This window comes from Varroa destructor, unplaced genomic scaffold, assembly GCF_002443255.2.
Source record: "Varroa destructor unplaced genomic scaffold, Vdes_3.0 BEIS01000001.1, whole genome shotgun sequence".
Lineage (NCBI taxonomy): Eukaryota > Metazoa > Arthropoda > Arachnida > Mesostigmata > Varroidae > Varroa > Varroa destructor.
In genome coordinates this window covers 76,871,805-76,898,487 of record NW_019211454.1, presented here as the reverse complement: position 1 = coordinate 76,898,487, position 26,683 = coordinate 76,871,805, and the positions used below count along the sequence as shown (strand labels likewise).

The following is a 26,683-nucleotide window of genomic DNA, read 5'->3' as shown; positions in this document are numbered from 1 at the left end:
AGAGTCCGACAACTAATTCCGAAAACTGATTAGAAGAGTCTGGAGACTAACTAGGAAAGTCCGACAACTGACTCCGGAAAGTGATTAGAAGAGTCCGAAGACTGACTAGGAGAGTCTGACAAGTAATTCCGAAAACTGATGAAGTCCGAAGACTGTCTAGGAGAGTCCGAAAACTAATTCCGAAAATTGATTAGAAGAGTCCAAAGACTGATTAGGAGAGTCCGACAACTGATTCCGGAAACTGATTAGAAAAGTCCGAAGACTGACTAGGAGGGTCCGACAACTAGTTCCGAAAACGGATAGAGTCCGAAGACTGACTATGAGAGTCCAACAACTGATTCCGGAAACTGATTAAAAGAATCCGAAGATTGGCTAGGAGAGTCCGACAACTGGTTCCGGAAACTGATTAGAAAAGTCCGAAGACTAACTAGGAGAGTCCGACGATTGATTCCGGAAACTAATTAGAAGAGTCCGAAGACTGACTAGGAAGGTCCGACAATTGATTCCGGGAACTGATTAGAAGAGTCCGAAGACTGACTAGAAGAGTCTGACAACTGATTCCGGAAACTGATCAGAAGAGTCCGAAGACTGACTAGGAAAGTCTGGAGTCTGACTAGAAAAGTCTGGAGGCCAACTAGGAGAGTCCGACAACTAATTCCGAAAACTGATTAGAAAAGCCTGGAGACTAACTAGGAGAGTCCGACAACTGACTCCGGAAAGTGATTAGAAGAGTCCGAAGACTGACTAGGAGGGTCTGACAAGTAATTCCGAAAACTGATAGAGTCCGAAGACTGTCTAGGAGAGTCCGAAAACTAATTCCGAAAACTGATTAGAAGAGTCCGAAGACTGATTAGGAAAGTCCGACAACTGATTCCGGATACTGATTAGAAAAGTCCGAGGACTGACTAGGAGGGTCCGACAGTTGATTCCGGAAACTGATTAGAAGGGTCCGAAGACTGACTAGGAGAGTCCGGCAACTGATCCGGAAACTGATTAAAAGAATCCGAAGATTGGCTAGAAGAGTCCGACGACTGGTTCCGGGAACTGATTAGAAGACTCCGAACACTGACTAGGAGAGTCCGACAATTGATTCCGGTAACTGATTAGAGGAGTCCAAAGACTGACTAGGAGAGTCCGACAACTAATTCCAAAAATTGATTAGAAGAGTCTGAAGACTGACTAGGAGAGTCCGACATTGATTCGGGAAACTGATTAGAAGAGTCCTAAGACTAACTAGGAGAGTCCGACAACTGACTCCGGAAAGTAGAAGGGTCCGAAGACTGACTAGGAGAGTCTGACAACTAATTCCGAAAACTGATAGAGTCCGAAGGCTGCTAGGAGAGTCTGACAACTAATTCCGAAAACTGATAGAGTCCGAAGACTGTCTAGGAGAGTCCGACAACTAATTCCGAAAACTGATTAGAAGAGTCCGAAGACTGATTAGGAGAGTCCGACAACTAATTCCGAAAACTGATTAGAAGAGTCCGAAGACTGACTAGGAGATCCGACAATTGATTCCGGAAACTGATTAGAAGAGTCCGAAGACTGACTAGGAGAGTCCGACAACTGAAACTGATCCTAATTGGCCTCCAGACTTTTCTAGTCAGACTCCAGACTTTCCTAGTCTGGTCGAAAACGCCTAGACAAAAGTCTATTCATAGTTGGCTCAAGCATTGGTTGCTGGCTTTTTATTTTGATTTTGATGTTTGACTTCTACATGTGTAACACCGGTGTAATTGGCCGTTCTATACATACAAAACCGTTTATTGAAAGTCCCTTTTTGAAAGCCTTTTAGAATTTTATTACATTAAATTTTGTTAAGAAGGCACAGTAGTATTTTATTAGAATAAGTTCAAAGTCAATTTTTTGTTTACAAGCATTAGAAGCTATAGTGAAAATAACACATTATAAAAATAATGTAATATTTGTGTTTATCAAATCATACTTGCACAAAGATTTATTTTACATGACTTAAGCATATGCTTATAGGATATTACAACAACTAATTAAAATCGACAAAACTGGAATATCTGCTATTAATGAAGATGTATAAATTGTACGTTGATAATTCTAAAGCTCTTCCTTGATAACACTAGATTACTAAATTACTCCAGTTAGACAGGGACCGAACGTCAGCTGCAAACATGATTTCAACAACCAAAAGATTATCAAACTAAACCGGATTATCCATAAAATATGATATAGTAGAAATTCAAAAGAAATACTATTCATTCAAATTGGTTATAATGGCTTCCGTTTTTTTATTATTAGTTCACAGTGTATCACGCATTATTCAGTCCTAACACCTGCGTCTATTTAATCAATGATTATAAATTTATATTATTTTGATTCCCTAGGATCCTTAGAATCCATCTATAAAAAGAGTCTACCAAAATAATAACTCCGATTTAATGGACTAATTTTTATTGATGACTTTGGTAGTATTAACACATAAAGAATTACCAATAGCAAATGCGGTTATATTAATATTTAAAGCTAAGTTACTTATTAAGTATGTCTCGATTTTTTAAAGCAGCCAACTGCAAATGATTGTGCATTGATATTTAACAAATATATATCTTCGACAAATTGTTAAAAAAAAATTAGGTTTTTTGTGGTTTTTTTAAACTATCTGATCTTACCATAAAATATTTCCACCGTAAACTTGATTATAATCGCAAATTTAAGCAAAGCTTTTATTGCACCGCAAATAACATAGCGTAAAAGTACCCCTTGAGGTTCCTAGCACGCATCATTGTCAATACACTAATATTAAGATTAAGAAAATGCATCCGATTTGTTATTAAATAGCTTCCATAGAGATACACAACTTTTAAATTGAACATAGTTACGTATCAGAAAATTTCGTTATGGAAATAATCCAAGACGCTGAATTTCAAATCATCCCAAAATTCTTTTTAAAGTTTTGTAACGATTTGAAATCAATCCAATTGAACTTGTGTGATTAAAAGAACTTTTATCCATTAAAATAATTACTTAAATTGGAGTATTTAATCCAGCACTTGCTTCTTTTTGGTTTTAACTTCTAATTAACAAACTTAGCAGTTTTAATTTTTATGCAAAGAAAAAACACAGAAGCCTCATTGATTTCCTCCATCACGCAGTCCACTACCCATGTAGTCTGAAGCATGCGTAAGGACAGTATTGGACCTAAAACTTAAAATATTTTTTTATTTCCCGTGTGACGCTAGCGGTTTTGTATAAATATAGGCGTATCACGCCTTTATTTCTAAGAAGTGTACATATTTTACATCTAATTTATAGGGTTACAACTGGATAAAACTGAATAGTAGCGACTAGTGTTATATTTTTTATTCATACTTCAGTTGGACTTTGCTTACTCCCATATAACTGAGTCACCTAGGCATAATTGTTTTATATGATTAGTATTAGGCCTAATGACATTCATCAATGGTACTAAGATACCGTAATAATTTCTTACACAAGTCTAAATCCCGAAACGGAAAAATAATATATTAGCTTGCACCATAAGTAAAAGTCTTTCACGTAACAAAACGTAGTTTTTTAACCTTATGACAACAAATTAATTTCTTATGTACTTGCCATCGCTCTTTATGACTTCTTTTCAGTCTCTCACCCAACTGATTTATTCCTATTCACTAGAAATATTTAGGTCTAGTCCTGAACTCGTTGAATCATGTCTTAAATTTTTTTCTTACTGATATTATACCACTTTCATTTATCAGCGATTATAAAAGGTAATAATTGTGGGCCCAAGGTGCAATGCAGAAGAACCTTCCTTCAAGCTTCTGCAGAGCGGTTTCTATAATATATGCCTGTGTAACCTGGCAGTATCCAAGAGAAAAATTACTTTGCTACGTCTATCAGGTTTTTTTCTCTTATTGACACAAGTATTGTTACAGGTTATACACAGATTTTGTTAACCATCTCGGCCTTTTCGAGGATTTTTCAGCGTATATGACGTTTTAAGTCTTATTTCTAGCTCTAGGTTTAGACGTCTTCTCCGAAGCTACGCACCTTTTTCCTTTGCATTAAGCTATATTGACGTGAAGATACTACTTGATATCACCAATGATGATTCGTTATATTTCAGCCGGCATCCAGCTACATGTTGCTGGATGCCGGTTGAAATATTGAAAGACGAGAAAAGTCGTATTTCACTGTACTTTTTAATCAGTTTATGAAGCACCCAAACTCACAATATTTTAGCAAATCCTATAGAGCCAAAGTGCGTGTCAAAATGCCCCTTACTTATATAATAACCAACAATACCAACAAAAATGATTAAATAAACGTGTTCTCTTAAAACCCTAACCCAAATCGCAATCAGGTAGAAAAAGACAAGTAGTTTGCATTACTTAATCTGTAAGAAAGAGATTGGTTAGATATTTAAATTTCTTATCAAGTTCAACAGAAAAGCGAGTTGCATGGATCGCATAAATCTATTTGAGTAATTTAGTTAGTTTGATACTCAGAGAAGGTTTAAAGTTGGCATCTTAAATAAGTTAGACCTGTTGGAAATCAATCTTCGAAAAGATTTGGAGTTATTTCAATGTTTAATTGTGTCGCCTCTGCTGGTTAATATCCGATAGAGTTATTGATTTGTGCTAGATGTTTATTAAACAACAAACTAGTGTAATATTCCTTCGCGTATTCATAGACATTAAAGTGTAATATAGCTATAACATAAAACATAATAAGTTAACATTACAGCTATTTGGTCTAATCACATAGCTGATATTATCAAATGAATTCAAAAAATTCAGCCAAGAATTGATAAAGGATGTAGTACGGGTATGTACTTTCGTGATTTACATCTTTGTTCAAAATAGTGGCTTCAATCGAGAACCCGGCGCCTGCCGCAGAATATCCTGTGAAAAGTATAATTAACGTCCGGACTAAATAAAGTATATATGATGGAATTGGGCATCAAATTAGCGTATCCAAGCTAAAGAAAGAGTGATGACACAACTCGAGGTATTTCGCACGCTCCATCACAGAATGATATAACAAGAGCAAGTGCAAAAAAAGGGTAACCAGCAAACGGCAAATGCACCTGTTATAATAGCCAATGTTTTTGCGGCCTTGTTTTGGCATTTGGGTTCTAGTGACTCTTTAGGGCAAGAACCTCGACTTCGGTACATTGATCGGTCAGTCTGATTGCTCAAATGGTCGGATGTTAAAAACGCTATCGGTGAGCCTTTGTTTGAAGGCTGCTTCCAATCGATCGGGTTAATTACTGGCAGATGCTATTGTAGTTCTTGACGAACCGGTATTCCTGCGGTGATGAAGGAGAGCCATCATTATCGACCATGACTACGGAAATTTTGCAATTGTATTGACTGACTGCCAACATATTGCCATTACCGCCCTCAATGCGAAGAGTTAAAATAAGGCTTGAGTTAGCGCTTACTGTTAGCAGTACCTTTAAGCCGGGCTTATGGTGTGTACGGCTCCGAGTAACCTGATAGATTAGCCAGTAGGGAAACAATGTTAAAATAAGTGGAACATCAAAACTCGATGCAGTTGCAAAAACGTGGTACGAAGCATCCTGTGACACTACGCAAATATGGTTAGTAATGCGACGCTCGAAGTCACTGTCACCCCAGTCAATTATCGGAACAGACGAAATGAAACGCCCCAGGCGATCAAGATTATGTTGCGTATATTTGCAATAATTGTGCATAATGCACATTAATCATCGTTCTGTAGCGATCCCAGGCAATTACTGTCAAATATTGGATGGACGCTGTACAGCAAAGCACGTCACAACACGTCCAAATGATAGGTAAAAGTGCACCGGGTGGCTAGTGTGACCACATCTCATCGATCGCAACCAATCGTATCACCAGGCAAGTAACTAAAATATCAGCTACTCCTACAGAAAGTACTAGGCAGTTACCTTCTGTTTGTAAATTTCGTTCCATAAAAACAGCTACCAACGCAGAAACGTTACCGATTGCAATCGTTAAAATAATACTACTCAGTAGTATTTCAACAACCAAGTGTACCAGTGGATTATTAATTTGATTTGAATTTGTGATCCCCATGGTTTTGAATTCTTTCTCGCTGACGTTTTTGAATTACCTTCCTTGGTCACCCATTTGGCGCTGTTTACTAGTATGTTGGTTTAATCTCCTTTGGCTCGATATCCATAGGAATTACTTTGAAAGGCGCAACCATCGAAGGCATAATGGCAAACTGGGTACAGTAACCATTTTTCTGTAAAGCAAACTATAACGATTATGTTTTCGTTGAGAATGTTACTTGATGATCTTAGTGTCGCTATTGCGTATTTATTGACACTGGCCGGGTAAGCATAAAGTGTTGTTCATCAGAGTACATCACAGCGCGTCCATCTGACAACAAGGCAAACGTTAAAAATATATGATTCATTCATTCCTTGTCACTCCACAAACCTAAGGTCGTTGGAAATAAACTATACAATTATGTAGCGATTAATTATTACTAATTATGACTAACAGTATTAAACAACTGCCCTTACACAAACCCGCCAGCCCCTTTCTTTCGTTCATTTTACTCCACCCGTAACTTACATATTAAAATGGGTGTAACTGCATGCCCAGTGTCTTGAGTAATGTTTCTAGTATTGCGCATGTGGTTTATTTCGATATTCTTAAATGAAACACAAGATTTAAATAGATTAAATGATATAACGTTTAAATAATTAGTAAGATAAGATAAACATCAGGATTAAGCAAGCAAATAGGAACTGAAAGATTTTGCGGTCAATAAAGACTTTTTAAAGGCGTTTTTGAAGAAAAGATGACAGGCAAACAACTTGTGATTTAATTTAGAAGAAACTGCGTTTATAAAGCACCTTAACTCCACGGGATTTGCCTAAACAGATGCTTACGTGCTTCATGGACTAACTGAAGAATAAGAAGCACAGCTTTCTACAGTCCCTTTTAATCACGCTCCACACTGATTTCATATTGTCCGCAGCCGGAGAATTGTAGCTGTAGTGCCTTTTTGTATTACTTGTCCTTATGGTAATCAAAATCCTGATAAGGGCGTGATTATATAAACACAATTTAAAAAACAGCTGATGAACAAGTTGCGAGCTGAAAAGCATTTGCTTAACTATATGGACGTCCAGTTTGTAAGTGTCAACTTCGTGGAATCAAAAACGAAAGAAAGAAGTCCCTGCAAGACATTTCGAAAAGGTTTACATGAATTTTATAATATCAGCTTTTCCGCTCTGTATGTGCCTACGATTATTCATCATGATCTGCGGCATAGAGGGTCACTCTCGCTATTTTGCGGGTACGTTTGGATCTAAAATGCCATAGACTCTGCATGTCCGTACGTGTAATCGGACTGACGACTGTATTATTTTGTGCTAAACGATGAGGTGATGCTATATCAATATTAGCTTGAGAAGAGTATGGAATATATTTTATACGAGATTCGTGGGATTTAAGGCAGCCCAGGATAAAGTGCCACCATATATGGGCAACGTTCGTAACCTCCTATATAGCACAATACTAGCTGAAAACCAATCCGAATGCAAAAAGCGATTATGAGTTACATTACTGACGGGTGGTATTTTGAAGCGATTTTGAAGCTGAAATTTGAAGAATATAAGTAAATTTTTTTAAATCGTTAACCCTTTCAATAAGGTCGACCAGATTGCGATGAAGTCATGCTTTGAATTCGATTGACCTCGTTGTTTCTTAGCAGTTTACGGTAATAATATTTTTGCCGGAATAATGATTGTTACTCTTTGCTGTTCGATGTTGTTGATAAAGCACCACCTGACCTTAAGGGGAAGCTCCGGGCTGGGATAAAAAGGACGGAACCTGTCCCTCTCTCTTGTCTTGTTGGAAGGAGAATGTCGGTCGTACATGATTTTAAATAAGGAGAAAATACGTGACCCGTAACTATAGAAGTATTAATAATGACCATACTGGCTACACACAATGTATCTGCTAATGACATATTACATACTCATCTAGATGAGTATCTAAACACACTTTTAACTGAATTATAAGTGAACCGGAAATTGTAGATTATAGTCAATTATTTCGGTTATCATATTTTTGTAAATAAGCAATTTTCTATAGCGACTATTACGTGCTCCCTAGTATGAAACTTCCCGTTTTCACGCAAATGATTAACGTTGACGCACAATACCTCTGCATAGGAGTCATAGTCTGGCTCGACAATTCAATCTCTGTGAACTGACGTATTTTCGTAGTCGCCAACTTCTTGATCGATACCCATCGAGACCTGCAAAAATTCTCACTTGATGTTGTACTAATTGATGTGTAAAACTTCTTCTTAGTAAGATATTTAGTTTACTGTCAAATAGCTAAATAAAAAAATAAACCAGTACGGCTTAAAAAACACTGTCGCTTGGTTTCGACGTCCATACGCAAGCATCGTGGATAAACAAAGGCTCCAAGATTGAAAACGTTTCCAACGTAGGCATTTGTATTTGAGCATCCTTAATAAAATAAATGTTTTTTTTTAACATGAATATCATATAAAAGCGTAATAAATGAACCGAAAAATATTAACATACACAAAACAACCATAAATATAACATGGGGACAAACGTATAATTGTAACATTGAGTTTAACAATGCAACCTGGTTATTTACATATTGTTCATAATATAACATTTCTGCTGTTACACAAGAAGAAATCATTCCTTCCATAAAAGATCAAAATTGACAAATCTTGCTGCAATAGTAAGAGTAATAAAAAGAAATATCCGTAGCTAGTTGTGAAAAATTACTTTTGGTATTCGCACAGGTTGGGCAGTACATGTCGTTGATGGGACTTTTAGCATTGAGCCCCTGATATTTTCCAACCAGCGACTTAGCCGTCCAACCTACTTTGTCGACGGCACAGGTTGTAATAATATTCATGTTTTTTGGAGGACTTATTCAGGAATTAATCCATGTTATGAACACTGCGTTATTTATTTAATCTTTCCTTTGTATCACAACATATTAATGAGGCTCACACCTATGTAACTAGCAATGTAACAATTAGAGTCCATAGCAAAGAGACATATATGACGCGATTGGCAACATCTCATAAGTCTGATAAATATACTGCGCTATTGGTGACATAAACAGGCAGTGGGTACGAAATTTGCTTTCAGCGCAAATGTTGAGTTTTTATTCCGAATAGTTAACATTATAGGCGCCTTGCATATCCCTAATTCGTTAATGCCTGTAACAATTTGCTAGCATTCTAAAGAATTGCCAACCACCAACCTTGTGCTTGCATTTAGTTGTGCAAAAACAATTCACGATTTACTAAAGAATGACTATTTTGTCGAAGAGTGGGTATTGCTACTCATATCACAACGCAATTTGCATTTGTTCAATAAATATTAACATTCGTTTCAGTGTTAAATATGTTTGACTGTTATAAGAATTAGATTGCTTAGATGAACTTAGTTCTTAATTTTTCGTTGGTCATGTTGCCGCCAAGAGCTTGCCGCATACCTACTTCAATCACACAGACTTGCGACCTATTAGTGACTTGCACGTACCCGAATCGCTTGAAGATATACACCGACGCTTTACATCGTAAAGTTCATCGCGCAACAAATGAGAAATCTAGGAACTAGTACGTTTACGACTCAATTAATGTTTTCCAAAACTTCAAATTGTACATGATTTGTGTTATCAGTTGTTGATCATTATATATCTTTGAATGAATATCGAATTAAATGCACTTCGAAGCACTAAGTGATGCTGATGACTCAATATTATTTACGACAGTTCACACTGCTATCAGTATCACAGTTATCCTACTACAACCATCTATTATCCTGAGTGTCAACAGGTCTGCCAGAAAGCCACTAATACATCGCATCGTGTGTCCATGGCTTGATGTTGAAAGTAATGTTGGAAAGGGCCGAACTTTCATTTATCCCCCTTTTCGGTTACGCCCTGGTTGCGACAAACGATTTCTATGGTAGAGACTCTTTCTATCAAAAAAAAATTGCACACTCATTGTCTCAGTTAAATTTTTCTACTATGTTATCCCCCCGTTCATATTGATATACCAAAGGAATACTCCTTGTACGGGAAAGTATACGGGCTTTAAAAATACGCGATACTAATTTGTTTTTTAAGAAAATTTTCCTTTAATAAACATTCGTTAGACCTGAGCATTGCAGATAAATAAACTGTACTACAGATAAACAATACTATGATTTCTCATTATCTTGAAATATACGCTTTGTATTAACGTCAGTATTTAACTGTAAAATGGCGATTTATGCCAAGGTGGTTCATAATTAATGGAAATAAACCACTTAAGTTCATATTCTTCAAACGTGCAAATACTTTTTTTGACAATAGGTTCTTTCTCATAACAAACATAATACTAATTTGGACAAATAAGTCTCTTAATAGTGGTTTGCTCAACAACCGCCAAGCGTTTACATTGGAGAGTTATCTATTTTTTTGTTTTGTTCTGATGGGCGAACCGCACAACTTAGGCGTAACTGTTGTAACTGTGTTGGATTTTTACTATATACCAGTAACGTAGTGATTTTTGTAGTTGTTGACGAAATATGAGGCAAGGGGCAACGAACTCTATTTGTGTTTTTTTCTGACTAGGTAGTTTTTCTCCGTTTCGTTAAATTTCAGTATGGTTGAACAACCCTAACATACGATTTATATTCTTTAATTAGTTTTCCATATTTAGGATTGATTGAAATAGAGAAATGAAATATATGTAATCAAGTATCGAGACTAAAATAACGCTTTAATAGGACAGCGAAAAATACTATAAAAGCGTACAGCATAAAATCCTAGACCGGTATTGCATACACGATTTAAGGTTAGATCGACATGTACAGGTAGAATTTAGGTTTATATTAGCAATTTTAAGGCAAGTTCAGTTGTTTTAGTAGCAAGATAAATGCAGTACGTTCGCGAAGTGATTTTAAAAAGCAACGAAATTGCTAGAGCATTGACTTCAGCAGGTTTACTAATTACCGAAACAGGTCTATGGGGTAACTGCTCCAACATATCTCTAAAGGAAACTACAACAAGACGCCTGTACAGACGTTTTGTAATTGTTGTTGTAATTGTAAGTGTTAGGTGTAATACGAAGTTGCGAAATGGTTCACAAAGTATGAGTTCCCTCGGTTTACGCTTTGTATTCCTCAAATAAATAAATATTTTTTAGGGCAGAAGCTCCTTTCTTCTATAAAGCACGATATTGATTTGAGGAGATAGATTTTTTTGGCACTTTGCGCAGCAACTGTTAACTATTTCTCGAAAGACCATATTAGATGAAGATAATTATAAAAAAATAAAAAATGAGCGCAACATTAGATTAGTGCAGACATTGTTGCCTTTCCATAGAAAATAAATGTTATTAGCTAATTGATGACATAAAATGCAGGCTTTGTATTTAAGAAAATATAGGCCAGCACATAACTGACTGAAAATCTACCACAAAACTGTGCACAGTTGTCGGTAGTTCAGCGGGCTAAATACAACTTTCATAGCAACAATAAGAACCTATTTTTCAACGCTTTCATTCTGTTGATGGCTCATTTGTTGCAATTAGCACACATACAGTCTAGTATTAAACGGTTAAATTAACACATTTACAGAGCCACGTTAGTCAACAAGTCCAGTTTAACATATCCAGTTAAAATGGCTCAACTCTGGTAACGACATGGAATGCTTTCTCAACTGGATCAACAGCGCTGTCCTATTGTAGTAGCTCTGACGCAGAATAATGCTTCTGCAAAATGGATTGACAAACAAATTTCAAAGTCTTACTTGATTATTTTATGACTAGATCCACTTAAATTCACTATTTTATTCAATATCATCTCTAACTTGCTGCATTTCCGCGTTTAATCTACGTATAATATCTACAACGAAGCTAGAGAACTAAACATCTAAAAAACTCAGTCACGCCTTTTAGTCTATTGATTCAGAGTAGCACTAGTATTATATTTAACGTATGATATAAAACGTTTTATAAAGTTAACCTATATTATATTGTATTAAACACTTCATAACGTTATTTTTTCTCATTAGCAGACAACTATTAGATTATATCGGAAATAAAGTTTGCGCGTTTTTTGCTGAATAGAAAATACCACATTTTTTAATTCTGTACCAGTAGGCTATTATGTTATGTCCTGTCATTGATCACGACTTTTTCTTATGTTTCCATTAAATGATGAATGCCGTCTCGCCAGAAGCTGGTGAGTTTTGTCCTGAAAATCTTTTTCAACTAGTTTTTGTGTTCTTGATCTATGTCAAAGCTTCAAAGTCACATATTACTACCCAATGAATGGAAAAAGGTGAAAATCGATTGGTGCAAGGTCCGGAGAATGTGGAGGGTGCAACAAAACCTACCATCCAAAGTCCAAAAGGAGACCTTTTATGGTATTTGCCGCGTGCGGCCACGCGCTGTTATGGAGCAGGATGACTTGATCTCGCTTGTCGGATTTTTTCTCTTGAATAGCCTGGTTGAGTCGATGTAAACTTGACAAGCTGGGCTGTTTCGGTAGCATTTTCGCTTTGAAGAAATTCATGTGTCAAACATGCATATTTTTCAACCTAAAACATTTGTCTTTAAGGAATTCTTTCGGGTTTAAATTACACTCTCAGCATAACAAAGTACGTCAACGTGAGCGAAACGCTTTCAAACGATAAACGAAGAAAATAATAAATAAGGGAAAGTCTAAATAAGGGAATAAGTGCAGAAACTTTATTCTTAACTTGATAAAATTGTTTGACTGCGATGATTCGTACCTTGCAATGATTATTTGTTATATAATCACTGCAAGGTACGAACTGCATAATAATTATTATTGAACATGTTTAGGTCGTTAAGTTTGTATATACGTATGGAATCCAATTACAATGAAACCCTGAAAACCAATCTCTATTAGAATAGGCACTATTGGGGTGCATATGTTAGTTTAGTCAACTTTTGCCATTGGTGGCACTAATCCTTGGGACCACCAATTATTGATAATATACTGGAATATAAAAAAAAAAGTGCTTATTGATTTCACCAACCAGCAGGACACTGAATAAATAGCTAGCGAGACTCAATATAGATATTGAAACGATGTTTGATTGAAAGCAAGGCTAAACGCGAGTGAGATTACGACTGTGACCTATTTTCAACAGAATAATTTAATTGTTGTACTGTTATAGTAGCGTTATTTCAATATACTTCATGTATGTTAACATAAAACACACATGACAAATATTATAAGACCAGTGCTAATGGAGAAATATATATATATATAATCTAGGACATAGCATCTTCCTGAGTTTGAATTGACCTATGTTTGATCCTCTTTTCTCCTCTCTCCACTTAAACATTAGTTTTGACCGTATCGGCGGTAGTCCTCGATTTCTTCGTTTTGATTGTCTTAGTTGATCCTCTTCATTTGTAAACTTAAATCTCATTTCTGGTGTTTGATTTTGATTCTTTTTGTCCACCAGTAATAAAGATAACCACAATGGACATTATTCAAAATCGGCATTCATGCTTGCTTTCCTTTTCAGATGTATACGTTGTTCGACTTCTGTTTTTTGACAGTATCATGATATTGTATAGGCTTTATATTTTAATACCTTAGTTAACGGGTTCCTTATGAGTTCTATAGGGGACACCTTCGTTCGCACTGGACATGTAATCAATCTTATACTTCTTGCATTAGTTTAATTTGAGTTATCGTAAATCTGTCCCGAACAGTTTTTTTTAATAGTATGTTTGCGTATAATATGTTAGCTTTTCTGACCTGTAAGTCTTTTACTTGCATTAAGAGCTGAGAACCTACGTAAGTTAAGGTTTATATTTTCAGATACTTTAGGTATTCCTTCTGCTGCATCTTTAGGCGCCAAAGGGTGTTGTGTGTGTATATTTTTCCAATAAATTGATCAGTTCATTGAGTTTTTCCAAATGAGGAGCACCTACACGACACTAATTTTACTGTTATATATATAGACAACTGTAAGTTTCGATTACGTCTAATCGGCTCTTAAATTTTATGGACGGTCATATATCGTCTATTAAGTTCCCATAAGATATGTTCTAAATTAAGGAGTTCCCGAATCCTGCAAAAATATCAACCCAACTCGTTTAAAAGAAATGATGAGGCACTTGAAAACATTTTTCAACTGTATTTTATTTGTTAGCCTCAGATATAAATATTCTTTGAAAAATGATTCGGATCTTATATTTGATAAATACATAAGAATCAATCTTTACAGAAGAAATCAATCTTTTTCAGGTAATGGATACTTTGGCATTAACAGCTCATTTGGCGAAATACTTACCAAAGTAAACTTACAAAAGTAGATAAACCTTAAACGTCAAAACAAAAAGCAGTCATGGTATTTCCAAATCCTGCTTCCGATATGGTTGTTTCAAAAAAAGTTTAGTATACACTAGACAATCTCTAGTACACCATCTACTGCGTGTAGGTAATGTGCAGAAACTTATATCCTATGGTTACCTTGGCGCCAATTTTCGACTATCTGGAGAATACTACATCGACAACGCCACAATGTTGAACTTTTGGGACGTTTCTGGAGGAAAGACGTAAAAAGATTCTTGGGAAGATGAAAAAAATCATAAAATATACTTCGATATATCTGGATGATAAACATTTAGTTTTAGTGCTTCAAAATAATTCAACTTTTAAAGTATCAGCTCCAGGCAGTCTGAAATAAAAGCACCAAATACCTACCGTTCTGAGAATATGCACTAAATTCAAGGCTAGAAATAGCTCAGCTGGCTTAAAAGTTTCGCCTAGACTAATTTTGAATCCCGTATTAGCAAAATTCGAGCCTAAAACAGCAAATATGTAATAATGGACATAAAAACGGACTGGTGACAGGATGTCGGGACCGAAAGGACGATTCTTATTGTTGGTCGGAAAGTTGAAGTTTCACTTAGCTAGTATCATATCGACAGAATTTAAGCAAGGAAGAGTCTTTCGATCTGATTAACTCAGGCTCCGGAGCGAAGCTTCTTAGTACTCCATATTCTCATGTGGACCCCATTGGTGTCTGTGGCGCAGTGTAGACTGATGGATTTAGATTTCCTAATTTTTTCTCTTCTGACAGAAGGTTCGCGTTGCGATATATTTCTCCTGGAGAAACTGCAGAACGATCCTTAAATTTTTTGTTGTCCAAGGCTGATTTGATGGCGAGAAATATAGTAGGAGCTATCAGGGGCGCCGTATTGCGAAGGTTTAACTTTGCTGACAATCTCAGTATATATCTATTCAACGAAGACTGTAATTTATGAATTAGCCTCCAATTATCTGCACAAAGGAAGTGTATAATTTTTACGAAATTTCCTAATCAAGTTGAATATTCTAGGCGAGCAATCCATTGATGATTTTACACTAAATTTATAAACATAGACAAGCATTTCGATGCCGGAATCGTTGTTTTATGCGCTAGCTAATCGTAGGCAAATTTGGTCTGAGGTAGCTATGTGAGCTCGCAATGGCTTGAATTTATGTTAGTCTTGCGCACTGACGCTACCTGTATCAAGAAATATGTATGCGAGAACCAAAGAATTTCCACATAAGTAGCTGCTGTATGGACTAGTGACCGCGCTTGATCAACTGTATAGATGGTCTACGACACTATAGTTGCCTGTGCATTATCATCGTCTTTTTAGCCAGCGGACACGACGATGTGTTGTGGCGCTTGTCCTTGCGAATTCGGCATTTTTCAAGAAGCCACTTGCAAGTTTTATTTTTTTGTATGCTTAGTAGCATATGCGTCACCGATGCAGTCTATTGAGTATATGGCACGGTCGTTGATAGGCGAGGTTAACATTTCAACAAGACGAAAAGTGCGACGAGTCGTAACACAAAAACATAGCTTTAAAATTTTTGTTAGACAATTCACAGCAGGTACGTCAGTAAAGACTCGATTACGTCAAGTAGGATTTTACTATGAGAGTTCGAATTTGCTTTTATTATTATTATTAAAAATAAACATAAAAAATAGTAAAATATTCAATATAGCTTGAAAGAAAGTACATGATTTGTTACTCTCCTTCCTGTGGACTATTAATAGAAGCAGAAACTTCAAGGCAAGCTCTTTGCCCGTTCGTCATTTTTGTCAAAAGCGATTGACCAAGAAATGCTGGAAGTGACCACGCCACCGAGCTACATTTTTTTCAAATTCACTACATTCAAGTAAGTCGGATTGATCGCATGATTGAGAATTTTTTTATTAAGAGCTTTTAATTTCACAGCACTATTCTTTATACTTGCCGATAGCAGTTGGAACAAGGTTTGGCTTTCTTTTGTAGCGGTAGCGTAGCTATGAACAATTACCTTCTTGCTCCTCAGCCTCCATCTAGCAGTCCTTCTCGTTTGTTGCAGCGCACTAAGTTTAGACGACGGTTGACTAGTGGCGGCGGCTGTTCGCAGCAAACGGCTGGCAGACTGTGATCCAAAGCCACTTCGTAGCATTTGTTGCGGATTTGTTGTTCGCGCGTGCCACAAGTTACACTCAATTCGCAAATACACTAATTGTTTGTTTCTCGCCTGAAAATAGCGCCTTTTTGCGTACTTGAATGCATTGGCCGGTGACTTTGCTTAAGCGGCATCAAAAAATATTACGAAAGATTACAGTTTGTCGAAGGATCACACTTGCCCGTCAGTTTTAAAAAATCCTTTTGGTGCAATCGCATACTGCTAGATTATTAGCTGTCTCTTAAAACTACGTGATTTATGGCGGTTGTTAGAAGATACATTGTGTGAGAAATCAGCATCCTTATTGTAGGCTTGGAATAAATTGACTTTTAATTATAACAATGATGAAATGCTTGAATTTATTTTACATTATAATCGGCTCCCTTCAGAATCATGTACTGTATCTACTGGTTGACAAAACCCTTTTCTCTTCGTCTGTTATAGAAAACTAAAGATGTAGTTTTTATTGTACAAATAGTGTTTTATAAATAATTACTTTCCCAATCACAAGTAAGGGCTGGTGCGTGAATAGTCGGGTTCTTGCTAACAGAACACAGTTTTTTGTGCAAATGCGGGCTGATTATTTAGCGTTAACGATAACCGCCGCAGAAGTTGAGCCATGACACTATGGCTGTGTAAAAATTGCGTGCAAAGACAGTCAGTCTTACACACCAACTATGCAGTAATATAAAAAAGGCGCCACAAAAAATATGTTCCATATTTAAATGTCACAGTGTTACCTTTTTTAATCTACAAGGTTAAACTTCACTTTAATAGAATTGGGTATTAGTACACAATATAAATCAACCATGGTTAATATATTTAACATGTCTAATTGATTATATAAATGCAACAAAGATGCATAAAGAATACAGCCAACTCCTTATTATTAGGACTAATGCCAGAAGTATCGGTAGCCTATTTACGTGGAGAATACTATAGTGATTGGGCCAGTGGCTTCAGAACGATGTTTAAATTTTAAGTTAGAAAGCGCATAGTTCTATAAATCTCTCTGAATAATTTCCATTTTGTTCTTATATCTGAAACATGAAAGTCGGGTTGCAAGTAAGCACGCTGCCTCCACTTACAAATGTCTCGAGAATTGATTGGTCGCTACACATAACATTAATTATTTGTTAGTGTAGCTAAATGAAGTTCGTTGCTCTTTTTTGCTACCAGAAAGACTATTAACCTGAATTTTTAATTCAAATTATGAAAATTATCCAGTATGATTAGACGTTCTCTCAGTACGTTATCGTATGGTTATACGTAATTTCGGTGTACACACGTAAGGAACGCAAGGATTTATCTTTGCTTAGATAATATGTGTGCCGCTGCACTGAATAATGATACATATCCTACGTCGCCAACGTTGGCCACTTTCGTTAATTCTTTCTGGGTTAAATATATGCACCATAGCTGGTATCAAAAAAATCTAAAAAATTTATAGATAGCTTTAAAAAATGCAGGACGTTGAACAGGCTAATAATCGCGGCGTACATCGAGATCAATTGTCTACCATTATTAGCTGTGTACTGATCAAAACGACAATATTTGTAGAACGTCTGCTGTCAGAGAAAAGTTTATACATCTTATGTAGGTTCCGCTGCAATTTAAGTATTAATTATATATAAATAAAATTAAAAAAACTGTGTGTATATACTTTGGGACACGCTGTATATTCAACCGCGGATTTCTGGGCAGCTTTGTAAATTGCCCAAATAAATACGATGAGAAGAGACCCAGAGAAGAAGAATGACAAGAACCCAAGTACAAAAAAATACATTTTTAAGCATTATGTAGATGAGACATTTGAGTCTATGGAAAAGATAGCCGCCAAAGAAGGGCCTTTTCATGAGATCAGATAAAAGTCGTATATAAATAATTAACTTAATACGCCTGTTGTGTTTGGATATGTAGAAAAAGGGAAATGGAAAGCTTGATTTCCATAAGAAGCTCCAAAGCATAAGAAGGTTTATCATTAAGAAAGAGCACCTAGTACATGTCACCCAACAATCAGTCAATTGTAATTCTATTTATTGCATGCATTTACAATAAACCTACCCTTTGTCTAACTGTAAACCTATCTTTGTCCACCATTGGATATTTTCTTCTTCTTTGCAGTCAAGAAGGTACTGAAAAACAATCAAATACATTTATTTTGGCGTTGACTTGTTTATATAACACTGCTTATTATAGCAAGTCTGAGGGTCTATGCGTATCAAATGTAGTGAGCTAGAGGAGTCGTGTCAAACAAAGGTTATATAGTAAGAAGTCACCCGGGCCTTGCTTCCTTGCGTTTTCGATACTTATCCAAGACAAGAGCAAAAAGCACGTCTTTAAACGTTTCCTAAAAGTGTATGCAGAGGATTGTTGTTCTATTTTTTTTGTAAGCTTCTCTATACTGAAATATCATGTCACTATCATACTCATTAATTTTTCGCCTTGATCATAATTTGTTCCTTCAGGGTCTCATTGTTGACTCGCCTTACTATTATCACGTAGTATTGTTAGAAAGTGCTACTCTAGCCAAACGTGCTTAAAGAAAAAATCTCTAATCTTTACGTAAGTCTCTAAGCGTAAGCTACCCGAACTCTACAAGTATTGTGTGCAGCTTCACCTAACAACGAAGCTAAGAAACTGTTTAACACTTTATATTGCACTAAAGGTTGATGAGATATTCAAACCTAATGCACTAGGCTAATAAAAATAACCTTTTTTGCTTCAAAAAAATGACCTGCAGCAATTAACTGTTTGACTTATGACGAGCTTTGTAAATCTTTATTTATGTCGTCAAATCTACGCGTCTTAAAACGTTAGCATCGCCGTTCACATATTTTTTGTTGTTCTAAAGGGATTGTAATGGATCACTGTATATATGTAGTTTGTTTTAATCAGCAAATGCGCATTCAAGAGCAAACAGCATAATAATACAACTTGAAATTAGATATGGGGGTATTGAGATGAATCGTTGAGATAACATGCGACAAGTCAAGAAGTAGTAAGTAAGTAAGAAGAGGTAAGAGTTAATCGTGTGGTTTGGGAGCATATAACTCAAGTTAAGATGTAATAATAAATGAGCACATTATCCAATATTTGAATATGATTTGGTCTTGCATTACACTTATTGAAACGCCGTGTATGTGATGTCACCAGATTAACGAGACGATTTCATAGGGGATTCTTCGGGTATCTGTTTCTCACCCCTTGAGTCTCAGATTTGCTTCCCAAGTAACGCCGACGTTTATGTTGTCGATCCCGTTTACAATATCTCTCATAATGTGAATCCAACTCGCCTTAATCCGCAAGTCAGATTCGTGGCGTTGTTGTTCACAATGCCTGAAAAAAAAAAACTGTATGATTGTACTCAAAATTATTTGAAAAATGTCGACCAACATTGTAGTTATATACCATGTATACGCCTTAGCGTAAAATAAATTATATGTAAACAATATTGCAGACAAATGGTTAGCATTGCGGCTCGTATGTTATAGGAATATATTTTTGTTCTAATACGGTAAATCCAATCAAGGACATCATCAACAAGAAGTAGAAGAACGGATACGTGAGACCGGAGGCGATACAGAGCGGACTCTTTGGAAAGAATACCTGAGGTCATCAATTTTGAAGATGTTTGCGTTAGAGATGACAGATGCCTAGAGCTTTTTGGACCAAAGTTTTTTTATTGGAGGTTGAGGGCAAATGCATTATGCAGACCAGACTTCACAACTGTGTTGGGACTCTCACCCACTAAACCCTGGACCCCCCGAAGACTTGGGTTTTGATTCGGCATATAGTTTAATATTACTTCAAAACCATAGCTCGTAAGGGCTACTATCCCCTTTGTCACGTTCCGGTCCATCCTTCGTTCGGGTTCCCCCTTTCCCCAGGTATACAAACTACCGAGCAGAGCCTTGTGCCCTGCCCTCCCATAAGAGCCGATTGTAGGACATCGGATCCTTGTTCATTTCGAGCTTGTCCTTCCGTTATTCATATATTAAATATATATTATATTCTTCTTCTTCTTCTTCTTATTATTATTATTATATATATTACATATATTATGTTCTCTTGCGGCGCACCCTTTCGAGTTGTTCCAGTTTCCCCTGTCTGTTGTTGAAACGGTTCTGTACACTCTTACTACGCGTATTGCTGCTATCCTTTGAGCAGTTGGTTTCTGTTCTCAGCGCCGTATCTGCTCACACTGAGGCGGTGAAAAGCGTTGTAGCCTCCGCTACAGAAGCGAGGAGTCTCCAACGGTTCTCAGAGGCTCCCCCTGCTTTAAGTAGAATGCGGGACAGGTTGAGGGCTGTTTTTCCCGCCTTTGCGACTACATGTTTAATGTGTTCCCTTCCAGATATCGCAGTATCCAGCGTTACGCCGAGGTATCTTGCTTTTCTCTGGATACTGATTCAGCTATCTCCCAAAAAGATGTTGCCCCTCTGGTCTTCTTTTCGGCAGTTCGGTATACTGCTTCTGTTTGAAACAAAGCTACCGGTCTTATATATAATGCCATCCCCGAACTTTTCGGAAAAATAGGCCGACACTAAAAAATCAGAAGTCTCTGACATCTATCAATTCCCCCACTTGCTTGCTGAGCCAAATTATAATCAAGGCGGAAAGGTCATAAACTGTCGTTTTGGAAACTACCGGCGGTGCACGAATGTCGATAGAGGCGGTACTCAAAGCAGGGGGCGGATATAGTCTCAGGGAATGGCAGACGACTATTTCGAAAACGATTCCAACAATAAACGTTACTACGAATGCTCCACAGTAGGAAGTGCGGTAAGACACTCCGCGGCAAAGAAGGAGTATTTCACACGGAAGGTGAACGCTTACAATGCACCGATGGTCTGCGTAATATATAAACAATATGTTAAGGCCAAAAAAACTGAAAGAAGTAAAGAGCGAACTATTATTACTAAAAATAGTGGTCAAAATAGTTAGGTTTATTTCAATAGATGGTAAGAGACATTCAAAATTGTTGAGAACAAAATGGTACAGCAACTTGATCTCTTAATATAATCAACTTGATAAACTTGATCTCCAAGCTAAAGAATGCCAGAGTAAAAAGAGCGAGCTGGCTGGCTAATAATAACTAAGGTGTGACTACTTGTTATAGCCCTTGAAAGGTTTCCGTTACGGACCAGAAGAGGCAAATGCTTTGTATGGATTAATGTGGTGGCTATATGTGTGTATAGCTGGTACATGCCTCCAAACCTGACCTGTAAGAATTTCGAAAAGTTTTCCTTGTTAATTTTAGGAAAGAATCTGATGAAACTGTTAGAACCATCTTTACTGCGAATTTCAATATAGTTGCCATCCACTGAAGAGGCAGTTGCGTGTTATACAGGGGAGCGTTCTGTCTTGAGTATTTGCCTAAAAAAAACTGTCAGTTAGTCAATGGGCGACAAATTCTTTTACAGAGGAGGATAGCAGACCTACATAGATCCGAGGGTCTGTGCAAATCGGATAGTAGATGGAATTTTGAGATAACATGCGGTGAGCAAGCTGCAGAATTTCAACAACTCAGAAATCTAATTTCTGAGATCGAAATGGTGTCAAAACAAAGTTTTCATTGAGCAGGAAATTAAAATATGTTTTGCCTGGAACCCTGGGAAGTTGAATGAGAAGTGTTAAAGTACGCGGTCAGTAAGAGCTGACGTTCGCTCTTAAATGCTTGTTACAAGAATTCAGTGCGTGGTATGATCATTAGAGAAAAATATGTACAGGTGAATGAAAGAAATCGCGGAAACCGGGAAATCCTTTAGAAAAGCCTAGATAGTATGCATCAGAGCCAAAAAGGCGGTACTAAGGAAGCAACTCCGTGATATCCAAAAATCTCGAAGCGACTAGCGCGAGTAGATCAAGCACAGCAAGTAGAAGTGACAAAAGCTTATCAAAGAACTAAAAAGCGATTTATGGGGAATAAACTACAGGGGAGCCCTAGACAGACAATACAGAGAACCACTCAAACTCCCAAATCGTCTAATCAGAGAAAGCCGAAGCACTGTTCCCTAGGCATTAAGGAAAAAACTGAGAACTGTTGAGGGCCAAAACTATAATAACTCAACTTAGGTAAAAAGAGTGGAAGAATGACGGGGCAGAAAACAGTAAAGCTAAACGCAATACCACTGGAGGCTCTGCATCACAAGCTGACCAACCAATGTATTTCGTTACGATAAATGACCGCTAAAGCATTGTAAGAAGGTAACTGCCTAAAAAAGTAAAGAGGAGCGGCTAGACTATATCCAAAACCTAATAAGCCTGTTAAATAATCAAGTTTATACAAATCACCCTTCAGTACTTTATGGGCAAAATACTTGAAGTTCTTATGATAAAGAGGCTAACTAGCAAAATAAAGAAGAAGCGACGCTTGCAGAAACAAACCACTTCGGGCATTAAAAAAGTTCCGTTTCGATCAACCAGAGGCCTATGTTTGCTTACTCTTCCAACTCGATAAAGAATATGATCTTAAACAAGCTGAAGCTGAAGGAAATATCTTCAGTTTTTTGGCACATTCTCACACCTCACAAGAATATATCGATGGAAGGTGGCATCAAGTACAGAGTAACGGTGAGAGTGCCATAAGATTTGATCTTGAAACTGATACTTTAGAATCTCGCTTTCAACAGACTACCAATGCCAAAAAGGGTAAGCATTATAGTCTATGCAAACTCCTGAGTGTTGGCTATAGCGTTGGGTAATGTGGTACATTGTATAAACAACCACAGACTTGGAAACCTGAGACCACAAAAGTTATGATATATATCGACAGGGAGAATTGCTGGAATTTTAACATCGAATTGAAAGGACATAGTTTTACCCAAGAGGATAAGTCAGTACTTGGAAACAAGTTTTGACTGCAGAAGGCCTTAGCACATTGACACTGAAAGTCAGAGGACATAATAAAAGAACGGTACGTGTATCAATTACAAATTTCATAGTCCTCTACGTTGCTTTTATGATTGAGGCTATAGCTATGAAATGGAAAAGAAATACGAAGAGAAGCAAAAGAATCGGTACTTACCCTCCGAATAAGCAAAGCATTCCCATACACTTGATCTTTGTTGTTACAACCGGAAAACCAGAAGAAATCTGTCAACATCAGAGACACACCCGAGAAATGACTAACGAGAACACCTTTAAGAAGCTGCAATATAGGTGCATAAACGAAAAAGGAGCAGCTGCCTACACTAAGAATTTTGTACAACAAATCAGAGAGCAATATTTGACGGAATTCGAAAAAGTGACGTGCTATTTGATCCATGTCGTTATTAGTCATAGATGATTCCAAAAGCGTTTCTATAAAATAAGAAAAAAAATCGAGAAGAAATGGAAAAAAAATCGGCTGAGTCACTTGTTCATACATACAGCGCTGTGACGTTGTCACTCACGTTAGAACACGCACACCTTTCAAAGAGAGAAACAGAACAATCGAAAGAAACATTCCTATTAAGAACCGACGCCATAGTACACAGGATAATTCTGGACGAAGCAAGCTGGACAGTAATCTTAGAGTTGTAACAAGCGCAGCGAAACTCAACAGTGAACGCAAATAACAAAGATGCAGGCAGAAATCGGAGCCTCATCGCTCCTTGTTGAAATGAAAACGAGTGTTTTCCTTGAAGTAGAAACAAATTAGATATACCTCTTGCATGGCTTCGAAATTATCTCTATACCTACTTAAGAATGCATTCTAAAGTGACGATGCATGCATAGGGTTTGTACCAAATAAGATACTACTACAGTGGTATGTAAGGTTTTGAATCCTTAAAAACAAAGGCTACCCAGTTGCGATTTTCTTGTGGCAGTGGCAATCACATGCATATAGTACTTCAAAGAAGTACTTGCGAATACCTTTTGAAATTCCAGAACAAACTTGAACTAGAAGACCCCGTCTCCATTTCAATATAGAATTGTATCTAACTCAACATTTTGCTGACTATTTGCTATCTCATATTAGCTAACTAAGCTGAGCTTAACTTTTCACAAAACCATCCGAACTTTCAGGAATTTCGCATTCGGCTCTGAACGATAGAAGTTATGTGTTTCGGTTCTGTTTTGCTTACAAATGCTACACGAAACTACTAAAAACAAATGTTTCTCCAATTCCCTCAGACTGCTTAGAGAACCTCAAACCCAACTCTGTTCTAAAAAGCTTTTAAAAGTTGTTATCGAAAAAAGACCACGGAAAAAATGTGTTTCTTATCGTGCAATTCTTGAAAGTCTCCTTAGAAATTCTTAAGAAGGTGAAAACAGATAGAACATGTCGGCACCATGTAGCCACACTTCTTTGCTACTACTTTTGTACTGTTATACATTATTCGTTACTTTCTTTATATAAATTTATCATATGCGGGTCGTCATGTTATCGCACATGCGAGTGTCGAATGCGTTGACGCAAGGTCGTAACATCCGGAATCACATCGAGTGTGGTTGATGTGCAGGCTCACAGTAAATATTTTGTGTTAATTATTATTATATTATTGTTGAAAAAAGCTTGTTCCGAAGCCAATTTGTTATCGGTCGTCTTGATGTGTCTTGCTCGCTGAGCCAATTTGAGGAATTTTGGTACTTCTAATTTTGAAGCTTTCATCATGATTCTCAATAGAGTCATGTTTCCTTCTCGATTATTTGTGGGTGTTGATGCGTTATTAAGTACGGTGTATCTTCTGTTGTTAATGCCCTAAACGGCTGTTATGTCCTGATTCTATTTCGGTGCATAGCATAAGCGATTGTGGCTGCTGTGTGTGACAATACTTTCTGAGCTTTTTTAGATATGTCTGAATTTATCTCTAACTTTTAGCTGCAAATGTGACAGGTTTTCTTTTAGTTAAAGGTTATATATCAATAGCACTACTCAGTGTTACAATCTGCCTCACCGGCGTGAAAAAACCGAAGTACTGGATCGTGATGCTTTTATATGTTCCACGAATGGTCACATTAAAAATTGGTTTTATTTTGGCAGCATTTATTTTTACTGCTTTGCTTCTGTGTGTTTCGTCGCTAATCGGGATACAAGAATTAAAAATACTAGCCAACACCTCGGGCTTCTTTTCCTTTTCGAGTTTCGTACGACAATTAAAACTAAGCCTCTTTCCATGTTCGGATTCTGCCTCGAGTCGCAAGCCCTTCGCAAGATCCAAAAAGCAGATGCGTACCATTTCGTTATTTAGACCTAGATAAAAAGATAGCGATATATTTTTGCTACTGACTTGCAAAATTGAAGCAATTTCATCTGACGGTTCAAATAACGAGGAGGGATCAACATCGGTTGATTTTTTATTTACGCCTTCGACACCTATTCGCTAAACATTTAACCTTTTCTTAAAAATTCCAATGTATTATATTAGGCATCATTGCGTGACTTGTCATTTGGGTGACCAGCTTTACCGTTGTCAAATATTATTTCGAAAAACAAGTAGAGAAACTTCGGACATTCACTCAACAGAACAAATTTTTCATCCAATAAATAGATTTTGAATAGTGGTAATTTATTTCAGTATACTGAAACTTACCACTGTCTTGTTTGAGCATGATAAAAACTTAATTGTATGATACGCCGATGTATGTTGTATACATGCACTTGTTTACTTGCCGATCGTAAGGTAAGGAGATGAATTCCAGCTAAATATACGAAGTGTTCACTTATATAGGGAAAGATGTATTCACATTCAGATGTAATATCTGCGAAAGTCGTTAAAATAAACACCAACAACTTAGAAAACAAGCAAGACAAGTTTTCTAGCTTGTCTTGCTTCTTGGTAGAAATGTGCTATGAGATCTCTTGTTTTCATTGTTAATACTACAATAGAAACGTGTATGCTTACTTAATTAAAAGATATGTGAAATAATCTAGATTGCAAACCGGGAGATAGGCTTCGTTTCATGGCGGCTGCTAGCTGTATGAAATAAAAATAAAGAGCGTCCCCGAACGTAAATTTCGAAAGAGTTGGATCTGGTTGTTACATAAAATACGGGTAATTAACACCAAGAGAGCAACAGAGTGCCAACAGCTGTGTTGGGTGACCAGTTGATGCGGTGCTGATTTATTTATGCTGTGATTCGGACCTAAGCCGCGGCGTCTCTCTAAGATTAGCAGACCCCGTTTGCCTGGACTCGATCCTGGTATAGCGCTGCCTTCGATAGCGAAGTTCAAGTGGAAGTAAAACTTAATTTTATTTCTGTCTAGTG

The 26,683-nt window shown here is 36.9% G+C and overlaps 1 protein-coding gene and 1 long non-coding RNA gene across 5 annotated transcripts in view; one reads left to right on the top strand and one right to left on the bottom strand.

Annotated features, from left to right (window-relative positions):
* Positions 1-5,365: 5,365 nt before the first annotated feature.
* The window catches only part of LOC147759117 (uncharacterized), a 73,003-nt gene continuing 51,685 nt past the window's right edge, over positions 5,366-26,683 (top strand). The window contains exon 1 of the long non-coding RNA XR_015319626.1: positions 5,366-5,855. This is a non-coding gene — a long non-coding RNA (uncharacterized LOC147759117). The remainder of the gene's footprint in view (positions 5,856-26,683) is intronic.
* The window catches only part of Paf-AHalpha (Platelet-activating factor acetylhydrolase alpha), a 62,041-nt gene continuing 55,042 nt past the window's right edge, over positions 19,685-26,683 (bottom strand). For 3 of the 4 annotated variants that reach the window (XR_015319623.1, XR_002671541.2, XR_015319624.1), the window contains one exon: positions 19,686-19,825. The gene's annotated coding sequence lies outside the window, so the exon portion shown is untranslated. Of the gene's footprint in view, positions 19,826-26,683 lie in introns of all 4 variants that reach the window. The other variant, XM_086978192.1, reaches the window with a different exon arrangement.